Genomic DNA, 23,472 nt, shown 5'->3' on the forward strand with positions numbered 1-23,472 from the left:
AACAATATTGTATATAACATCTTCTTAATAATGGTCCAAAAAGTTGATTTCTGTTAGCGTAAGGTTTAGCCTATGCTGGTCTTTGAATTTTTTTTTTATTTCTCAGCCTCATAATGGCTTCCTTGACTTTCATTGGCACAACTCTGGTCCTCATGTTGACAAACACCAATAACAAACACCAAAGGCAATCAAAAGGCTAGAATCAAAATTAGATACTGAAAGCTAAGGAAGCCCTAAGGAAGCAATTGAACTCACCTGACTAATCAGAAACACCCGTGAAGCCATTTGTCCCAAACATTATGATGCCCTGAAATAGGGGACTATTCATAAAAAAGTGCTGTAATTTGTACATGGTGGAACCAAAATGTATAAAAAAATACCCTTAAATAAAAGCTGAGAATGTGCACTTTAATCACATGTGAATTCTTTGATTACAAATATAAAATTGTGGAGTACAGGGCCAACTCAAGAAAAAAAATGTCTTTGTCTCAAACATTATGGACCTCACTGCGTATATATACATAACTTCTCTGCTAACGGGGAGTGCCTATAGCAATTATGTACTGAGAAGGCTATTACTGAATAGAAAATAAATACAGTACATGAAGGACAGACATTTGACAAATCAAAGATAGATTACATAGGCTGATTGCATCTGTGTCTTCATGCTTGGCAGGTTAGTTTAGGTTTTCAGTGACAAATTAGTAAGGCTGTCAAAAGTGCAATGAAATTGAGTTTGAATATTAGCTTTTGTAATTAGTTACAGTTCGAATATATTCGAATATCATTTGCCTGTAATTCACAAAAATAAGCCGCTTATTTTCGGGAGCAATGTGCACGTGACGCTCTCACTAAACTGGCCTGCAAGTTATTTTCCACCAGCGGGCAGTAGAATAGAGGACATCGGTGAACTTTCATTACTACATCTGGGGCCTCATTTACAAAACGTATTTTAGATCGACTGTGTAGGTATCTGAGTGACCTACACGCTATTTAGGTGAGGGCTAGCAGAGGAGCAGCTGCTTGAAGCTTTGATGCTGACTTCCTAACTTAATTATCGATAAAGAAAATGTTTTGTTTTGAAAATGTAAATGACAGCAGTCATAGGAAACGAGGCTATGCAACAACAAACGCTCAAGGCACTGTAGCTCCAGCCCAACCAGACATGGATAACGCACACAGTCAACTCTTTCCCGGGCTGGACACGTACATGCCAGAACTGTGACCCTCTCTCTCCCACTTCCTACTCTCCTCATCTTATAAGGGCTGTGGTAGCTCTGAAAATGTGATAGCAGAAGACCGCAGAACCATACAAACTTGCACTATTACTTTGGCATTGTTTATAACAGGAAATATATTTATTATTTGTTCTGATGTCATTATTTTTACATTTTCATATAATGTATTTCATATTTGAGCACACCCCTAGCCTATGCATAGGGTGAAAATAACCGGTAGGTTTTTATGGAGCTTGCACTGTATAATGGGTTGAAAAATGGGGTAGGTTTTGATGGAACTTATATATAGGTTGAAAAAATGGATAGGTTTTGTAGGAGCTTATATATGGATGAAAAATAAGAATTCGTTTAGAGGCCTTGTAGAAAATGTCAATCAGCTGTTCATTCTCGTGTTGCGCTTACCACATTTGTAGTTGTTTTTTGCAAAGTGTCTTTCTAATGGTGTATCTGTTGAGGGTTTAAAAAAAATAAAATTCAACTGAATTGAACAGTGTTCAGGTTTCTGTAAGTTATTTCTGTTCATCGGCAATGCACAGCACCAAATACCAAATATATTATTATTATTATTATTATTATTATTATTATTACCATTGTAGAGTAAGGGAGTGTCATTTCTTCACTCAATGACTCTTTAAATACTCCATTGTATTTTACATGCATTGCAAAACTTTTCTAGGCTGATTTAATAGCTTTACAGATTGTGTCATCGTCTTTTTCAAAATCGATATTCTATACCCTTTCAGCACCCAGAGCTGGGGTGCTCCCTCTAACAATGCACTTAACTCAGGCTGCCTAAGGATGTACTCCACATGATGTTTCAGGACGGGCTATTTCAAGTTTAGCACGCTAGCTATGATGCATCTTGTCGTCATCATAAAAGTTCCATCCCTCTGGAAGCGAGAGTCCGAGGTTACCTCAGGCCTTTCTATAAACCGCACGGTTCATAAGATCGACAACTTTATAGATATACGCGAGCATTAAGATTAAAGTAGCCTTTTAAAAATTGGACAAAGACAGACTTACAGAAGGTTTCCTTTCACTATTTTTCAAGTTTGTTTTTTAATGTTGTAAGATTGGGGTGTTATTCGTTACCAGGTGTTCAAATGCATTTTTGTGTTGTTCCTGGATTTCACAGGACTTTACCTGTCTTTGCTTTTTAGTGTGTGTTACGGCTGGCTTCTTCTGAAAAAAATAGTAAATAATCTAAATGTCTAAGTGTGGGCCCCAAAGAGGCTAACACCCTAATGAAACATTTCAAAAGAACAAAACAGACACTTTAAAGTAGCAGTCATATTGTTGCACTGGTTTCTGTTTTGTCTACTAGTGGGAAAACTGAAGGAATTGTTGTTACCTTCGGGGAGCTTGTGACTTCACAATCATTCTGTAAGTAAATGAATGAGTGAGGGACATTATCTTTTCTAGATTTGCTAGGGTTCTGTCAAGAATATGACTATTGTTGGGCACACAGTGCCCTTCTTGAAAAGGGGAGAAGCAGAACAACATATCTATACACAAACATAAACGCACTCACAGAAACACACACGCACACGCACGCACGCTTGTGTGCACACTCAGATGCTCGCAACCGGAACATGCATGCTCTATTTCTATTTGCAGACTCTTTTTTTTTGGAAATCAACAAAAAATATGTTAAGGACACTGAATGAGCTGTCCAAAAAGCATGCAGCCACAGGACAAACCTACCTGAATACAGAAACAGCTCTCTCAGTCTCAAGAGTGCCAACAAATTATCACGGTAAACAATGTAAGCTGAGTGCACAGAGCCAGTTTTTCTCATTTTGGCACATTTCTAACCATTACCTATGCTCATCTCAGGTACCACGCAAGCTTGTCACAGCTCTCCAACGTGGCAGCTGAAAAAGGAATAACATTTACGATAGCGTTTGCAGGTAAGTGATCCGTTGCCACGTGTGAGAAAATCATTAAGATCAGCAGTTAATCACTCAACCCTGCACGCCGCTGCCGTACTTCCCACAGGAGCCTGCACAATGCACTCTCTGTAATCGGAGAAATTCAAAGGCTGAGGCATTCAGCAGTTCTTCAGATCACTATTTAAATGCTCAATATATTTCAAAGGTTGATCAAGGTAGATAATCGCTGGCTTAATACCAAACACCCTGAAAATCAGGTCAACTGTACTTTTTTGTCACCAAGTCCATGACCTGATTTTCCATGTCTTATATCTGGTGTTTTTAACAGCAGTTTGTTAGCATTTTAAGGCCCATTGACACCAAATGCATTTCTTAAACAGCATATAGGTGGATGGGATGGAGGCACATGCTGAAACCGACACCACATTTCTGAGTTAATGGGAAGACCTCATTATCATCACAACAACAATAGATGAGAGAGGAAAGTGATGGACCAGGTGTTCGATGGACTGCACTGTTCATATGCAGCAAGCATTATCCTCACAGTCTTGTGAACCACATCTTTGAGGCCAGTTATCCATTAGCATGTGTGAGTAAGGTCCTTATGATCCCTGGGAGATGAAGAAATGCAAGCATTTTCTAATACATTTGGAATTCAAATTTTTACTTTTTTTTTTTTACCAATTCGGTCTGTCTGATTATATTGTTAAGGCTCTGAAAATGCCCCATGCCAATTCCCCCCCCCCCCCCCCCCCCATAGGCCAGCAAGTTGAACTGCACAGTCGCCGTATGGGAAGAGTGTGTTCTGCTCACAGCCAGCACAGGCAAAGCAGGCGGGAGATTCACGATGAGCCGGAGGACACCCTGCAGACTGAAAGCCTCCCTCCAGAGCGGTGCTGTAGCGAACCGCGCGACACCCCGTGGGGCTTCCAGCAGCAGTCAGCGCCGGGAGAGCGCTGGTCCGGCACCAGACCGCAGGCCGCGGTCCGCACACTGGAGCCTCCAGCCGGCCACTCAGTCGGCCAGCGATTCCCGCTATTGTTGATAAACCCTCAACGGCTCCATCTTGGCTGCAGCCGCTGGCTTTGTCCTCCTGATAAGCTTGCGCCGCCCCCCCACCCCCCCGCCCACCTCAACCTGAACAGGGCCTCATCAAAAGCATTTCGAGAGTGCCACGGCGGACAAAGCAACAAAGCCGGGCGGACGACTGACCGCACTGGCGAACTGAATGGGCCCCCGGAGCTACGCGAGACGCATTTAAAAAAGCACGAGAACGCGGGACGCCTTCCCCCATCCTGCCTTCGTCACGAGCAGAGAAAACGGAACGCGAGTATCGATAAACGACAGCCCCCGGGAAAGATCGTTCACACAAGAAGTTGACACGCGGTAGCGACGACGGGCCCCGCACGTCAGCCAGGAGGTTCGGTTTCACCGCTGTGCGTCATCCTTTCCCAAATCTCAGGTTCTCTCTGAAACAATCATAAATCCCAAAAAAAATGCATTAAACTTAGCATTAAGCAAAGTTTCAGCAAATAAGCACAGTATACTATACCCATAATCAGTCGTGGGCCATCGCTATGGCATGACTGCATTATAACACAAAAGGTAGACAGGATTGAATTTATTGCATATTCCAAAGCCAAGAACCAAAACCAACAACCAAATCGTTGTTAATGAATTAATACCTAGCCATTATATTTTAAATTGAATTTAAATAATTTAACATTTTTAACTATTTTGTCAATACTTACGTTTCTTTGACGGTACAGTTACTTATTTGCTAAATGGGCGAAATGTCGATACATTTTTCACATAGCGCATTCACACAGTATTTCTTTGCATTGCTCCTTGAGAACAGTTGAGACGCAGTGAAATATTATTTTGCTGTAGAAAGACGAAGAAGACGTGCGCCGTGCGACGGCCTCGCCATAAGAGACTTCTGCACCTGCCGCGGCGAGGAACGCACTCGCGCGTGATCCCGAGGAAGCGTGACTAGCCTCTCGCGGCGGCGATCGCAGGAGACAATGTACAGCTGAACACAGACAAACAGCCGGCGCCGAAAGCGTAATGGCGGCTCGCACCTCATTGTGATTCAAATGCGGGCCCAGATAAGCATTCAGAAATATACATACTAATAAAGAAATGCTATCAATGGCTAGTTGCTTGGTAGGAAATCTGCACTTAGTTTTATTGCAAAAATAAATGAGCTGTTTATTGAAACACCTTCCTTAAAAGGGATTCAATTTGAAACGCACAATAGACAGATAATTAAAGAGGTACTTAAGTAAAACCATGCATATTTATAGGTTTTTATGTCCGTCTTAACAAAGTGGGCATAAAAAATATTATAATTTGTAAATAAATAATATGATTTAGGGGAAGAGCCGTAATTCAGAACGGAATTGTGGCAATACACCGCAGGGGAATGACATGTAACTCTCTTTAACATGGTACAGTGGTACAGTCTTTAATTCAGTGCATTAGAGATGTATCAAAGGCCAACATGAACTTGCACAGATATTAGACCACTGCAGTAATAAGTTGTTATTCTTAAAAAATATGTAAATGGTTCATGATATTAAAATCAATTCAAACCACTAATGTGTTAATGTGGTAATGCCCATTTAAATATTTAATGTTCAGAGAAAAGGATAGAATGTAAAATTGTACCTATACATTCAGTGCACCCTTGAAAACATGAGCAATAAAGATAATAAACGACATAGGTAATGATCTTTTAACAGGCAATAGTTTTATTTCCCAAAAATATAGGTCTCACAATCATTGGCACTCCTGCTTCTGGGATGTACAGTATCTCTATCAGAAGATACAAAACAGTTTCCTAACATCCACATCTTGCACATCCTGAGCATCCTTTTCAAAATGAGCATCCGTCTTCCTATGCCAAACTCCCTATGCCAAACCTGCTACTGGTGTGCATAGCCACAAAGTTAAATTTTGCTCTCATTTGACCATAAAACCCTGTTCCTGTTGAAGCTCCAATGCTGAGGTTGTACGGGATGTTATGGTCGTATAGTTCCTGGAATGACAATTAGGCCAATAGTAAACTTCCAAAAAGGTTAGGAATATATTTATATAGTATACATTGTAGACAAATTAACAAAATAGAGATGGATAAAAAAGGGTTTTCAACAGCATGCTTACAAGGAAGCCAATGAGGTGTTCAGAGGTGTTCAGCCTAATGAATAATGGAATATGGCTTAGAATGTGTAATGACTGTGCTTAATTTTATCTAAAGTAAAAAAAAAATGTGTCAGTTCAAACCTGCTTGAATACCAGTCTCTAGTAGCCATAAAGGGCTGAGCTGATGGTCACAGACTAAAAAGCAAGGTCAGTACAGTTAAAAAAATGTTTAAAATTAATTCAGCAATTCAAAACAACAAGAACATAACTATATGTAGAAAATAAAATAAAATAAAATAAAATAAAATAAAATAAAATAAAATATAATAAAATTAAAAATAAATAGCCACTCGGATATTCACAGAGATACCAGTTAACTCATTCATTACCTAAGACTGATTACAATGTCTTGCTTTTGTGGTATGAGGAATATGCTTGGAATAAGTAGAAATAAGACACGGCATATACTTTAGACGTAAGGTTTAGCATACATGTCACCCAACAGGTTTTAAATAAAACCCTGAAACAAAACAAATAAAATCACAAAGTTTGGAGAGTTCAGAAACTCTCAGACATATACCAAACATTCAAGCAAGAGGCACCAAGCAAAGATGAATGCAGTTTCAACAGATCAGTTATTATTTTCAAATACTTGTCTGTTAATTGGTTGCCCTTTTCCCCGCAAGAAAACACTTTACAGCATCATGAAATGAATATATATTTCTTTGTCACATCATATTGAAAACATTTAAAATAAAAGGAACTATATTCACACTAATTTCTCAGTATTATTTAAAGCAATATAAATATATTTTAAGTATAATTGCCTGCATAAGTTCTGTATGATTATATTTGTATTTTATTTTATGTCCTTAAAGTGTATTAAGATTGTATATTTTGTACTGTTTGTAGGAGTGAGATCTTTTGTACCCTTACATTCATTACAGGATTAGGAGTTATCCAGAGCGACTTACAAACTTTTAATAGATACATGTATCCATTTACAGCTGGATATATACTGAAGCAATGAGGTTAAGTACTTGCTCAGGTACAAGGCAGTGTCCTTACCGATCGAACCTCGACCTTTCGTTACAAGCGCAGTTCCTTACCACTGTGCCACACTCGCTACACAGTATATACAGATTTAGCATATTCAGCATACTTTAAACTTTTGAGTGTATGAAAATAACAGTATTTGTTAATTAACGGATAGGTGTTCATCTTGACCCACCTCAGGGCACCCGGCTCAGATTCGGACCAGAAACCAGCTTGCTGTGAGGTGACAGTGCTATCCACTGCCCCACCGTACAATTTCCTAAAGAACATACACAAACTTACAAACATAAAATGAAATAGATAAAACCATGAGTGATGATTACAGACAAAATAAAAATACAATTATTGAAATAAAAAGGACAATATAATAAAAAAAAAGACAATCGGGGTCTAGAAAAAACAAACAAACAGACAAAAAAAAACATGTTTAAAGTGTACTATCAAAAAGGATACCCAGTACATTTACAATTAATGAAATGAAAGTATACATTCAATGAGTAGGCTATACTATTAGTACTTTGTTTCCATCCCAGGAAAGTTTTACACTGTGTACACTTTTCTAATATCAATTCATGAATTTAAAGTACATTTTCAGTAAATATACTATTAGTATAATTTAGCAAGATTAAAATAAAGTGAACCATTCATAAGTATAGTGCAATACACTTTTAGGTAAAGGAATTTAAAGTAGATTTTCAGAAAATATGCTTATAGTATACTATCCAGGGATGCAAATACAGTACAACTGGGCTTGTAGCCTAAAGGTTGCTGGTTTGATTCCCGGATAGAACACTGCTGTTGTACCCTTGAGTAAGGTACTTAGCCTGCATTGCTTCAGTGGAAAATAAATGCTGTATGAATGGATGCAATGTAAATGCTATGTGAAAATGTTGTGTAAGTCGCTCTGGATGAGATTGTCTGCTAAATGCCTGTAATGTAATGTACTTATTTGATTTACACAAAAGTACAACTTAAACCAAAGTATACTTTTTATAAATATACTAAAATACCATGATAACTGCATGTGATTTAGCACACTTATTTTAGTACACTGAAGTACAACTTAATGACATTTTTGGAGGAATACGTTTAAAGAGTACATTTTAAGCATACTTTAAATTACGTGCAGAAACTATGAGTACACTTGAAGAATTTTTGTATACTTAAATGATATTTAAATACACTCAAAAGTACTATTTATTTCTTGGGTTAGGAATATTGGCCTTTAAAGAGATTTATATATATATATATTTTTGTTTTTTGTTTTTTTTTTTACTTGGAATTTTAAGCACACAACACTTATGGGGAAGACAAAATGAGGGACAAGTAAATTAAAGGTGTCAATGTGAGAGGACAGGGTATGTATATGAGAGAACGGAGATGAGAGAGAGTGGAAGAGAACAGTAGAGAAATGTGAGAAGTATGTGTGTGGTATTAGCTGAGAGGGATATCAAACTGTAGATTAAAGGCATCTATGAATAGAATTCAGATTTTCTTTAACAGTGCATATGAGTTTGCAAGTGCGGCTGTTATTTTCTCCATTGAGATGTAGTCTAAGACTAGTAGTTTTCTGGCAATAGTAAAATAAATTAATAGTGTTTTTTCATGATTTATTGGTGTGTTAACTGTGGAAAGATCACCTAATAAGTACAGAGATGGTGAAAGTGGAAAGTTGCATCCTAAAAGAGTGGTTAGTTTATAAGTTATTAATTTCCAAAAATCTTGTATAGGGTGACAGCCAAATGGCATATAAGTAATTATCTGAAATCTCTAGGGCAGAATGAGAGCATGTGACTGATCTGATCAATCCCATTTTATACATCAGGTGTTGAGTAATGTGTGACCTGTGTATAAGTTTGTATAGAATAAGATGAATATTCCTGTTGTTAGTCATTAGGAAAATATCAGAACATATTATTATTATTTTTTACTTGAAGCCAGTGTGCAGGGGTACAAAGATATTTTTCCCATTTGGATTTTGGGGTAGAAATTGTATCATCAGTCTTAGACAGTAAATTGTAATATTTAGACAGGAGCTTCTTTTATGTCAATATTTTGATAATTTCATCAGCTAAGAGTGGAGGATTAAGTGGGTTGTTTGTTTTATTGATTTTTGATTCAATGACAGATTTAATTTGCAAGTACAGGAGATATTGTTAAATTTCCAACACCTTACCTCTGGATAATGCCTGGAAATTTGTACGCTTATTGCCTTGAAAGAGGTGATGAGTGTGCGTGATTCATTTTTGTTCCCTTGTGCTGAAGAACAGTATTTTTTTGTTGAGCGAAGTGGAGTGTGGACAGGGAAACAACGTAGAGCTTGTTGTTTTATTGGTTTCCACCAATTAAATATTCTTTTAAAATAACCTTATTTTTGCAACAATCATGGTGCTTGATATTGGGCCTAATAAAGGATAAATCACTTATAGATATATTTACTACACTCTGCCGGTTCTATGTCTATCCATGGGTTAGATGGCGAGTTTTATTTAAGTTTACTAACACATAGAAGTTGGCTTCATCTATTGTTGTTGTAAGTTTATTGTAAGTTTTTTTAGTTTGGTGCTTCGTGACCACGTTGAGATTTATTTTTTTGTGGTGTGGCTAGCTTGATCTTCAGTTTCTTTTTTTCCCCAGAAGAGTTTAGTCAATGTGGAGTTTAGTGAGTGAAATCAGGTTTTGGTAGGTTCACTAGGAATCAGAGTGGTGGGGGGAAGGGGGGTGGGGCTGGGGGAGAGGTGGCACCCATATTGTCCCCCTACAAACGGTGAATCCCTGAGAATTTCTGAGAAGTTATGCCATTGGCGGCCCTTGGTCAGCAATATAGAACCCTGCTCCAGTGAATAAATGATTCACCAAAACCAAATTTCTGAAGAGTGATGAATAGGAAATTCCAACTGACTTTGTCAAAAGCCTTCTCTGCATCCAGTGATGAAACTGTGTTTTCAGCATTGTATCATTTTGTGAAGTTGAATAAGTTAAAATGTCTGCACATATTATCTGATGAGTGTCTCCCCTTATAAATCCAGTCTTGTCAGGTTGAATAATAAAGGCAATAATAATAATGACACCTTCAAGTGAATTGGCAAGAGTTTTAGTGAAAATTTTTATATCTGTATTGATAAGCGATAGGGGATGATAACTAGAAAAGTACAAGTAAACCTTATGTCTAAACTGTATGCTGTGTATTCTTTGTACCTCTCACACGAACTCCATTTGTATTCCTCATACCACAAAAGCAGGGCATTGTAATCAGTCTTAGGTAATGAATGAGTTAACTGGTATCTCTGTACATTACATTACATTACATTACAGGCATTTGGCAGACGCTCTTATCCAGAGCGACGTACAACAAAGTGTATAACCATAACCAGGAACAAGTATGACGAAACCCCTAGAGAGAAGTACCGGTCCAAGTACAGGGAACAACCGCATAGTTCAACTTGGACCCTGATGGTTAAACTGATTAACACTAACAACGAGAACGGCAACAACGCAATCTATGGAAAAATAAAAATAAATAAAAATACAATTAGTCGTTAAGACAGGCGCATCAACTAAGTCACCTATGAAACAGCTGCCTAGTTACAACCCTAAGTTTAGTCATTTACAGGGGGGAAGGGAGGGATGGGGAGAAGTGCAGCCTGAAGAGGTGGGTCTTCAGTCGTCGTTTGAAATGGGTCACAGTCTCAGCTGTTCTGATCTCCACAGGGAGGTCATTCCACCATCGTGGGGCCAGAACAGACAGGAGACGTGTTCTGGAAGTGCAGGTGCGAAGAGGGGGAGGTGCTAGGCGTCCTGAGGTAGCAGAACGGAGGGATCTGGCTGGCATGTAGGGTTTGAATATCTTGTGAAGGTATGCTGGGGCTGATCCTTTGACTGCCTGGTATGCTAGGACCAATGTTTTGAATTTGATGCGAGCTATAACAGGCAGCCAGTGGAGGGTAGTGAGCAGGGGAGTTACGTGGGAGTGTCTGGGGAGGTTGAAGACCAGATGAGCCGCAGCATTCTGAATGAGCTGCAGGGGTCTGGTGGCAGATGCCGGTAGTCCAGCCAGAAGAGAGTTGCAGTAGTCCAGGCGGGATAGAACCATTGCTTGGACCAGGAGCTGGGTTGAGTAGGTGGTGAGAAAGGGGCGGATTCTGCGGATGTTGTATAGGAAAAATCTGCATGCCCGGGTTACTGCTGCAATGTTGTTGGAGAGGGACAGCCTGTTGTCCATCATCACTCCGAGATTCTTGGCGCAGGGTGATGATGTCACTACGGTGTCCCCTAAGGAAATGGAAAAGTCGAGGAGGGGAGAGGATAGAGCAGGAATAAAGATTAGCTCCGTCTTTCCCGGGTTGAGCTTCAGGTGGTGATTGTCCATCCAGCTCTGTATGTCCCTCAGGCAAGCGGAGATGCGGGCAGGGACCTGTGTGTCCGATGGGGAGAAGGAGAGAAAGAGTTGCGTGTCGTCGGCATAGGAATGATAGGACAAGCCATGGGCAGATATTACAGGGCCAACTGTACATGTTCAAGTGTTTTTTTTACATGTAGTTATGCTCTTGTTGTTTTGCATTGCTGAGAATTTTCATGACTCCAGCAAGTACTAACTGACCCTTAACATCAAAGATACACCATCAAATTAAACTGTACATACTACATCATTTTCAATATCAGCATCCTTCTTCTGTAGCCGAAGGACTATTGGTGTGCACGGTCTGACTATTAGGTTTCATTTGAAGTTCCAAGGCTGTTTATCAAACTGCAAATACTTGTATTTTTCAAATGTCCTCAATAATGGGGTGTTATTTTTATGTCATTGCCAAACCTTCCAAACAGCCTATTGGCATGGATATGATACCTGATGAGGGGGGGTTATGTATATAAGCTCCTTATTTCTACATTAAAATACCCTGAACCTTAAACACATGTGCATTGTTTGATTCTAAATCTAAAATTGTGGAAAATATATATATATATATATATATATTATATATATATCCCATTTTTTTTATTCACACATAAGGGAGAGAAGGGAACATAGAGAAAGGACCACAGTCTAGAAGGTGCCATGGCAGGGGACCAAACATATCACCTGGCCACTTGGACAAACTCGTCACATGCTTGAGATTTAGCCACCCTGCTGGCCGTGCCACAGGTTTCACCACACTTTAACTGGTATCATGAAAATTTAATATGAGACCTTGTATGCTCATCATTGCTTATAGATCTGGCTTCTTGATCCACAACCTCCTACAGCTCACAATAGCCACTATACTGTGATGTGGTTCCAGATTAATAATCACAAATTGAATAGGGTTCTTCTTTTTTAGTTGCCTTGCCCTTTTCCTTCAGTTTGGCTGATGTGATTTACTCTAGGCAGGTGCCTCTCTTTAACACCACTTGTAACACCATGGTTTCTGTTGCCAATAAAATTTTTATTTTTTATTTTTTGCAATTTTCAAATACATTTATTTCATTCTATTGAGAGACGTTTGGGTGCACGGCCTTCGGAAGTGTTTTTAAGTAGACAGCAATCACGGACTCCATGACATAGGCTTGCCAATGTTATAGTTTATAAGCTCTGAATTACTTAACTGAGCCGGGTTCTTGTTGGGATTCTTTTTTCTCCCTCTCACTGAAGCCTGCCCCGAACATATGACGACTCGTTGTTATAAAATCGCGAAGCCAAATAGCAGTTCACAATGTCGGCTTCTCAAGCACTCAGGTCTCATTTTGTAGATAATATGTCGCTATCCATTTAGTGAACCACATAAACACTTAACTCACAGAATCTGATAGCTACAGTTTCCTTTAATGCTGGCCTTTCACTGGAGGGAGCCTTCGGAAGATTGCCTTCATCATAGCAGATAGTTTGAGTCCGGAGGTGAAACATATAGACATGAACTAAATGATAATGTCTTACCTTAATTCAGGTTCAGCCTTTGTTCAATATTATTTCTTTCTGCACTTCTCAACAGCACAAAGCTTCTACTGTCTTATGGCATCCGCCAAGCTGAATGGCACAAAACTTTCAAACAGCGCTGTTGATACGGCTAAAATAGTATGAATACGTACACTCACACTACCCCTCTCCACTCCTGGATGGAGTTGCTTTATTACAAAGTTCATTAAAAAGTAACAATACAATACTTTGACCAGGTAACAGTGTCTTTGTTTCCCCAATTCAAGGCTCAGCCACCCATCTGGACTGGACGAATGCATCCTGGAGGTAAGCATGTGCCAGGACACCACACCACATGCACTCATTTACTGTACTGTACGTCATAGCAAAAGGAAGGAAGAGATTCAATAGGAATATAGACACAGCACACTTCTGCCCCGCACACACAACTCAGTTACGCCCCAGGAGGCTAACTGGCTGGGGAAACACCAACTAGTGACATCAGCCCTCTCTGTGATGCTCGATTCTAAGCCAGAACATTCTGTGGTAGTGCTGTTGAAAACAATGCACCAACTGAAAGAAGCCACAGACTTTACTTACAATTTACAGCTGCCCAGCAGTATTTGGTGAGCTATAAAATTGGTGGGGCGGAATATTTCATTCATTTTCTTTGTTTAGCAAGTGTGCCAATGATCTGACTAATCAATTGGCAAGTAACATACAGCTTCATCACATCATGGTAGGAAGATTAAATGATAAATTCAATTTAGAAAACCCTGTTTTAATCACTAAGTACTCTTAACAATAAAGATACCCCACTCTAAGTACTGTGTTTGCGTTCAGCATAACCAGTAATAACAAAACCCGTTCTTCAAGAGTGTTCAACATTTTCCCATTGCAGATCTTTGCCATGAGCCTCCAAGTATGAGTGCAGAGAAGGAAGACATCTACATGTATCCACAAATAATGTTGATAAAATGTGCACAAGTTTGCAAAGAAAATAAAAATAATTGCTTTAGTTGCTACATGGCCTAATTGAGGAGAGCTGGTTTTATCCGATGGCACGTTTAAGGGGAAAAATAGTTATCAGACCCCCCATGATAACTATTTTATTCCAAAAATAAATTAAAGATTGAGAAACTAAGTGCCTTCATGAAACAAAACAAACATAGGCCACCCTTTTTATCATATCATCCTACACAGTCTTATACAGCTGGGTGAGTTCATAGATTTTGGACCCCTGGACTTGCCACCCGTGGTCTTATGCTGAGTAAACATGTGTACAGAAATGTTTTTTTTATACAGAACCAAAGGTGCATTTTGTATATTAAAAAAGGTAAATATATTATCTTAAGCCACTATTAGAGATAATATAAATAGTAAAAAAAAAATTAATAGCACGTAACATTGAGTTAATTTTTATGACATATTAACAGTGGCTAGTAAAAAAACATCTGTGTACATTTACAGTGAGTACCATAATGCTTAGGACAATGACATGATTTGTATCTGTACTCCACAATTTTAGATTTGTAATCAAATAATTCACATGAGGCTTCAGTGCATATTCTCAGCTTTTATTCAAGAGTATTGAGATTCATTTAGGTTTCACCATGTAGAAATTCCTGCTTTATGACCTACTCTCTGGGGAGTTATTTATGGAGCTCTCTGTCTCTAAAGTAGGAAAAGTGTGGAACCTGCTGCTCCCTGTAGTTGTTTTAACATGAGGTTATTTTATGCCAATTTATTAAGGGGGGTTGGAGCCCCCACGCAAATTAGGATGCTGATTAGATTTTTTTTTTTCTCATGTTTTTTTCAATGTCAAAGTCAGCTCTACCACACAGTTGAGAAGACTGTTAAAGGGAATTGCTCGGTAAGGGATAAACCATCAGATTTTGCAGATAGAAGAGACCTTAAAGAATAGAAATATAAAGTTAATTATGAGAAATATAATGTATAAGTTCTTGGAGGTGGTAGGCTGAAACGTGTCCAAATAATAATCAGGTTGATGACAAAGTTTAATAAAATAGAATTCATTAAACAAAAAAATACATTTAAACTAAATGACTATAAGGGATTATATGGAAAATGGACTGGAGTGTGTGTGTGTGTGTGTGTGTGTGTGTGTACTCATCAGCATGTGGTGCAGGGGAATTGTGTGTACCAACGGCAACCAGAGTTAGGGACGTCTAACTAATCCCAGTGAGCCTTCACATTGTAAAGACACAAAACCATATATCTAATGATATTAGTACAGGGGAGATTGCATGCACAGATCTGGGTCGACAGATTGGTGGATTGTAAGGTAATGTTAGTAACAGAGTATATAGGTTAGTTTTGTGAGGCTAAGTAGCTGCTGCTAACTAGCCAGCAAAGTGATATACTCTAAACACAATATTAAATACATACTTCATTGAAAATAAGAAACAAACATAAGTTGTCTTAAGCGAATACCTAGAGGTTTGTCAGTCTTACTGCTGTAGCAGAGACAGATCTTTGTGATTGGTTGCATGGCTTGTATGTCCAAGGAAACTCTGGCTTGGAAAGCATCTCCAGATTGGCTGTCGGTAGAAGCGGGTCTATGCGTTGTTTTTCCATTCTTCCGGGGAGCCTTTCCTGGGCCTGGAAGCTGATTTACTCTTTCAGGAAGCGACGCAGGCTATGCGCATTTACTTGTTGTTATGTTGCAGAATGATAGCAAAGTGTAAAGTCAGTAAATAAACTGATCACATGTGGTGGATGCAGTTCCTTTAGCTAACTTGCAGTACAATATGTTAGAAACTGCAGGCCATGGCTATAACCCGAGAGAGTGAGTATGTCTCTCACATGTTCCTTTGCAGGCAGGCCTTTGATCTCTTTCCGTGGTGGGGTTAGGCCTAAGTGTCCTTAGAGACTTATGCATGTCATCTAGGTTGCCTAGTGAGCCAGCAAGGAGAGAATGAACAAGAGAAGAGAGGGATGATTTATTATAGGACATACCCAGACACCATATGATCAGTCTTTTCAACCGTGATCATGTGACTGTGAGTCTGACCTGTTGATTCAAGATGGCACCCAAACCATGTAGGAAGTGCATCCATTTTTTTACATAGTCCTCTCATTTTTGGAAACCAAAAGTAATTGTACAGTTAGATACTCTGCTTTTTCGTGGCCAGCTGTGTTGTTGTTGTATCTTTAGTTGCACAAGAAAGCTAACAAAATGTATAGACCTGATTCTAGGTGAGGGTTCTATGTAGATTCCTGGTATGCCTGTTGCTGTTATCAGCTTGTCAGCTCTCAGCGTGGGGACTAGAGAAGTGTCAAGCCATTGTGTGGTGGAAAAATCTGAAATAAATCAATCAATTATACGATTGCTCATTATTTGAGTACCGGGACACCAATGCCAGAAATGTCGCCTGGAGAAAGGTGTCAGAGACAGTGGGTGTTTCGGGTGAGTTTGAAAAATTAGCATTTTGAAGGGTAGTACTTTACTTTCTTGAAAGGTAGCTTAGCTTAGCAGCTGTGAATCTTTGAGATATTGTGATGCTCCTATATTTATAGACCACTATCTTAAAGGTACAGTCTCTCCTAATTTGCATTAAACAAGCGGGAATTTTGGATTATGTTGAATGAGCGGAAATACATTTTCAGCAGGACTTCGTAACACCATCCAGTGCCCACCACATATTTTTTTGACACGCCCCCAAGCAGCCAGGCGATGCGTCGACATGCGACGTGGACACTCACCGTAAGCCTCAAAAAACAGAGTATCCCGGTTAAAGTTTCATTAAAATTACATGAAAAAGCTATGGAGTTCCGGAACAAACTCATATGGATGGGTGAGACGAGTATTAGCCTGTATCGAAGTCATGGTATTGCACTGAGCTGTTGTATTGTGAAGAGTCTTATGTCTAAAGTAGTGTATTTTGACTCTGTAAAATGTCTCACAGTAAGAGAATTCTTATAATTTCTTCCCACCAAAACTTTATGCTCATTAATCCAGAGATGTATTTATTGTCTATTTGTTTGACCAATCTATCGGAAATTGCATGGGCCCATGACAACATGCATTGTATGGTCTCTGTAATGGTGTCTTTGATTTTATTTTTTCGCCTCACAGCAGAAAGGTTCTGGGTTTGAATCCAGCCTGGGTCTTTCTGTGTGGAGTTTGCATGTTCTCCCTGTGTCTGTATGGGTTTCCTCCGCGTACTCCAGTTTCCTCCCACAGTCCAAAGACATGCAGGTAGGCTAATTGGAGACTCTAAATGGCCTAGGTATCAGTGTGTCAGTGAATGATGAGTGAATGGTGTGTGTACCCTGTGATAGATTGGTGGCCTGTCCAGGGTGTATTCCTGCCTCTTGCCCAATGCATGTTGGGATAGGCTCCAGCACACCCCCCACAACCCTGCCCAGGATAAGCAGGTATAGATAATGGATGGATGGATGGAAAACACATATGAATACATCTGCAGTGTGGGTCTTTTTAGAGTAAATTATTCCTACTGGCCAACAGACCTGCCTTCACCACATTTTTAAGGAGTGCTGAGTTCAGAAAATTCAAACGTATCACTGAGGGATAACTATTTTTCCATCAAAGTTCAGATAAAACAGGTTTTATTTAAAGAGGAGCAAAATTTGCAGGTAATTCATATCACACATATACACTGTTAATTTTTTTCTACGCCATTACATTTGTCGCCACTAAGCTGCAATCAATTTATGAGCTTCGTAATGGGATGGATATGGGTTACTTCTACAGAAAAAAAAAACATATCATGATCAGCATATTCATGCATAGTGAATATTATTTCAAGTGCTTCATTAGACTCTTTGAAAATGGCATATTGGACCGGCATGCATTTTGCTCAAAAACACTGATGAGGGTTTCTCTATTTTCCTGGTGGAATAATCTAAAAGCATCTTAATTATATTGCAATGTAATCACTGCCAAGTGTACCCGCCAATAAAGTGCTTCCCACGCAGAACGTTGAAGACCTCGGTGTCTGTGAAGATATAATAAAAGAAAAATCCCATGAAATGACAACTCAGGAAACAAGATACATTCAACAGTCACATGTGAAGTCACCACTTTGACGGATATGCAAATTAAGTTGATTATCCCTGCTACTGTAGATTCACTAAGCCTGAATCATGGCCGCACGTTGCCTGTATTTTTCTAGAATTTAATTTTTTTTGTATTTATTTATTTATTTGCAACTGGGTTCAGCTTCTAGGTTGTGGAGATCATGAAAATCAATTCAAATATTGAGTGATGTGGTATAAATTCATTCCTGATTTAAGGATAAATAAGATGAGTAAGTAAACAGTCTCTGTATTGGATGAATAAACCCTAATCATAATCCTTTGTACAAAATGTGAAAAAGTGTCCCACAGAAATGATTTGTATTTGAATATTGTAAAGATTGTCAATATTTAAATATAAGATTCATTTTTAAAGTGTAAAACATAAAATTGACCAAAAATATGATTGATAAAACTTCTTGGGGAAGCAAATTGTTCAGCACACAGAGATATATTCCCAAGAACTGTGTTCACTGTTTTCATTTGAAAAGGGAAGGTTAGAGAAAAGGATTGGCGTCTTAAAGCTAGCAATGGTTTTGCTTTATAGAACAGAAATTGCTGGGAAATAATGATAAACTATTTTCCTTATAAAAATTAAATTATTATTCATAAAACATTAAGCATGGCTGACAGCCAATCAAAATAAAGCACTTATACCAGCAACATATCATTTATTAACATTAAGTGTGGTGACTGGATTTTTGACATTTTTTACATGCATTTTCTTTTATTTATGATGTTTTGCAAGATGACAGCATTCAAAAATTGAAAATTATACAGAAGTTATAAGTTTGAAATTCAGACTGGTAGGAGTTTCTATTTAAATGAAGGACTCTATTCATCAAGCACTCTTGTGTTGACCCTGTGTGTATTATACTGTGCAGGGTGTAACAGCAGCGGTGCAGTGGTGGTGTGTGGCTGGGAAGCGGGGTGGCGGCAGCTTCACGGACCGGCGCTATGCTGGGGAGGCGGGCGACCTGCTCGGCCATGACCTGCGTGGCGTGGCTCTCTGCTGCCCCTGTTGGCTTCAATGAGCGTCTACATACTTTCCTCCATGTCGCAGCTATAGGTACGCCACAAAACACAAAGGGGAGAAACGAGAAAGGTTTTTTTTTTTTAGCCTCAGTGACTGGGAGCGCAGGGGAATGGCTCAAGTTCAGAAGCGTTTAGTTTATCTGTGTCAGCTGCCCGTATTCTTCAGCTCTGTGGTGCCATACAGGGTGTGACTGCACCGGTTGGTGGCACAGAGTAGAGTGACAGATTTAGCTGAAAACAGCCCCCTGAGGGGCTTTATTAGAAGCAACTTCCCCCATGGTAACATTTCATGGGTCAGAGTCAAAAAAAGTAAAAGCCCCCCAAAAAAAGTTTATCATAAGCAATGCCCCACGGTTTCACCGGCCAACCAGTTGTTGGTTCTGGCTTCCCTCAGCGCTTCTAGAGTCGGAAGACTAAAGCCACATATCCTCCGTCGAGTTTGCCTGGCATTGCTCTCCCCTCCCACAATCAGCTGCTTGTGGATGTATTTTAGATATTTAAAACAGTGTTCGTTAAATGGGGTGCACGGTGATGCAGTGGGTGGCAAGAAGGTCCTGGGGTAGAGTCCCAGCCTGGGCCTTTCTGTGTGAAGTTTACAAGTTCTCCCCCTACAGTTCGAAGACATGCAGGTAGGCTAATTGGAAACTCTAAATTTCCCATAGGTATAAGTGTGTGAGTAAATGGTGTGTGTGCCCTGAGATAGATTGGTTCCAGCACCCCCACGACCCTGACCAGTATAAGCGAATATAGATAATAAATGGATGGATATTTGTTACATTACATTACATTACAGGCATTTGGCAGACGCTCTTATCCAGAGCGACGTACAACAAAGTGTATAACCATAACCAGGAACAAGTATGACGAAACCCCTAGAGAGAAGTACCGGTCCAAGTGCAGGGAACAACCGCATAGTTCAACTAGGACCCTGGTGGTTAAACTGATTAACACTAACAACGAGAACGGCAACAACGCAATCTATGGAAAAATAAAAATAAATAAAAATACAAGTAGTCGTTAAGACTGGCGCATCAACTAAGTCACCTATTAAACAGCTGCCTAGTTACACCCCTAAGTTTAGTCATTTACAGGGGGGGAAGGGAGGGATGGGGAGAGGTGCAGCCTGAAGAGGTGGGTCTTCAGTCGTCGTTTGAAATGGGTCACAGTCTCAGCTGTTCTGACCTCCACAGGGAGGTCATTCCACCATCGTGGGGCCAGAACAGACAGGAGACGTGTTCTGGAAGTGCAGGTGCGAAGAGGGGGAGGTGCTAGGCGTCCTGAGGCAGCAGAACGGAGGGATCTGGTTGGCATGTAGGGTTTGAAAATCTTGTGAAGGTATGCTGGGGCCGATCCCTTGTTAAATGTGTATTGATCCTATATTTTGGAAATCAACACAAAGCAATAATTAACGAGTCCTCCGAACATAAGTACTGTATGTGGATTGGGGAAATAAAATTTGAAGACAGTTTATGGGCAGCACGGTGGTGCAGTGGGTAAATTGGGCAAGAAGGTCCTGGGTTCGAATCCTGGCCTGTGCAGAGTTTACATGCTCCCGCCCCCCCCGGTCCACCTGGGTTTCCTCCCACAATCCAAAGACCTGCAGGTAGGCTAATCGGGGACTCCGAATTGACTGTAGAACTATTACGAAGTCGCTTCCCTACACAGGATTGCATGGCTTTACACTTACTGGAAGCATCCGCGAAGCATCCGCGAAGCATCCGCGAAGCATCCGCGAAGCATCCGCGAAGCATCGCCCGAGCGGGACGCGGCTGGAACCTGGGGAACGACCGCAGGTAGCTTCCCGAATGTGCACGCGGCTGTGCTGTGAGGCGCTCAACACCGGCAGTGTCCAGAGTGCAGTAGTGCCCGGTGACGGTGTTCGCCAGTCTGACAAGGTAGGTGGGGCGAAGGAGAGCTGAGCTTCGGCCAGCATCTCACTACGTTTCCATTTCCCATTGGTGGTGCTGGAAGGAACTGTGATCATGTTCAGTTGTTATTTAGGTCTGTGGCTGTCCCTCTTTATTGAATTATACTGTCCAGCAAAAGTGTTGGAACCTGTGAATAAAATAATTCAAACAAATGTAATGCTCTGTAATTGACTCGGTGAACTGCTAAGTAGCATAGCTGTAACTTCCAATGCTGTTGCGGAATGAGGAATGAGGAATGAAGTTGTATTTTGTTGGCCACAGTTACATACCTACACCGTCACCAATTAATCTGTATAGTAGCTATGTGTTTTCAATGTTGTGTCTCTTCCATCATTCACTGTGCAGTAGCATGTTTCCAAGGGAAACAATTTGCAGTGTGACAAGTACATTACTTGAACTGCCTCTCTCCAGACTTATAAAATGGGATTTGTATTACATAGATTTTATGTTAATATTACACGGAATGATGTTACGGACATTGCTAGTTTAAAGAGTGGGCCTTTCTGTGCTGCAGCCCTCTGTAGTGTTGCTTTTTGACATCTGTGGCTGCCTTTAATATGCATAATGAGTATGTTGTGTTCATTTACAATTTAAAATTTAAGCTTTTGGCAGATGCAATACGAGAGTTAGAGACAGGTGAAATTAAAATAAAATCGGTGCTGCCTTTGAGGTGCATGCCCCAGGACCTGTAAAATAAAGGGAGAGAACAGTTAGTGCATTTTTTAAAAATATATAAAAATTAACTGAGGTGTAGTCTGAAAAGATGGGCTTTTAGACATTCGCAGAAAACAGCCGGTGAATCTCGACTTACTGGGGACGGTCATTAAACGATCTGTGGATGAGGGCAGAGAAGAGCATGCTGGGTACCCAAAGAGATCAGGTAAGGCTTTGCCGGAATTCAGGCGTAACATTCCGAGGACTTGGACGAGTATCTGAGTGGCCTCTTCAGTGAAGAAGGGCCAGATTCTCTTCAGAGGTTCAAACTGCAGGACTGTGTGGTTGCCGCAGTGTGTCCTGAGAAGGTCAGCTGGTCATCCCAGGGTCACACTAAGGATTTTAGCTGACCAGGAGAGAGACACCGCTGTTTACAGTCATCGAAGCATCATCAAAGCATTCGCTGGGAGGTAGAGGAACCCTGTCGTTCCCAGGTTGAGCTTCAGGTAGTGAGTGGAGATCCAACATTGGCCATGTGCAGAGTGGTAATTAGACTCTCATTAGTGATCTAGTGCAAGGAGAGAACAGTAGAAGGCAAACTATAAGCTCTGTGGGGCAGCGGTCAGGCTGGAGTTGTGGGAGGAAACAGGTACCCTTCGGGCGATCTGGTTGGAATAGATATGAATAAAACAAAAATGGGAGCCTGGAGATGCCCATCTCTGCAAGCGATGAAAGAACGATGGTCTGTGGTTGACAGTGTCTAACACAGCAGAACATTCAGGGAGGATGAGAAAGGAGCTGAGTAACTTTACTCAGACCACGTGGTAATTCTCAGTGATGTCACGGACAGCAGTCTTAGTGGAGTGGCCAGACTGGCTGGTTGGAATCAAGGAGATTGTTCTATTGGAGATGGAAGGACGGTTAGTTGCACACTACAGATTTGGATAAAAATGAGCAGAGTGAAATAGTCCTATAGTTGCTTAAATTAGCTGGATTCAGATAGGGTTACATGAGGAAGGGGCTGACAAGGGCCCTCTTGAGAACAGTAGGGCCCATGCAGCTTGAAAGAGATCTGTTGATAAGAGAGGAGATGAAAGGAAGGATGTTCTCAGAGATGGATTGAAGGAGGAGGTAAGGAATAGGGTCAAGAGAAATGGTAGTATGGTGGTGAGATGTTAGGATTTGTAAGGAGCTGGAGAGTCAGGAGACAGAGGATATGGATTTAAGGGATTAGTAAGTGGGGAGACAGGTTGAGGAGAAGGAGTTGCAGATGACTTTAACCTTCTTTTGTCCTATTGTACAACCACATACAACCTCTGGAAGCAGATTGTCTGTGCAAAAGGTACTTCTGAGTTACCTTACGTGAATTAAATAGCTTTTACATAACTACCAAATGCCCATATATCTGTGGGCAGTGGGAGAGAGAATTTATTTGATGGACAGACTGATGAGTGGGATAGATTAGGGACAGAAGAGAGGTAGAGAGAAGGACAGTGGTGGTTGAAAATGTGAAGTGGTAACACAGCGAGGTTAGCCACTCTCGGTGAAGACAAGATCCACTTGGTTATCAACCT

General features: G+C 40.3%; 1 long non-coding RNA gene across 3 annotated transcripts in view; it reads left to right on the forward strand.

Moving 5' to 3' along the window:
• Positions 1 to 21,159, forward strand: part of LOC135252880 (uncharacterized) — a 38,541-nt gene extending 17,382 nt beyond the window's left edge. For 2 of the 3 annotated variants that reach the window (XR_010329488.1, XR_010329487.1), the window contains exons 2-5: positions 3,075 to 3,148; positions 13,508 to 13,547; positions 14,122 to 19,350; positions 21,032 to 21,159. This is a non-coding gene — a long non-coding RNA (uncharacterized LOC135252880). Of the gene's footprint in view, positions 1 to 3,074; positions 3,149 to 3,510; positions 3,816 to 13,507; positions 13,548 to 14,121; positions 19,351 to 21,031 lie in introns of those variants that run through there. The other variant, XR_010329489.1, reaches the window with a different exon arrangement.
• Positions 21,160 to 23,472: the final 2,313 nt, after the last annotated feature.

This window comes from Anguilla rostrata, chromosome 1 (assembly GCF_018555375.3).
Source record: "Anguilla rostrata isolate EN2019 chromosome 1, ASM1855537v3, whole genome shotgun sequence".
NCBI classification, from domain to species: domain Eukaryota; kingdom Metazoa; phylum Chordata; class Actinopteri; order Anguilliformes; family Anguillidae; genus Anguilla; species Anguilla rostrata.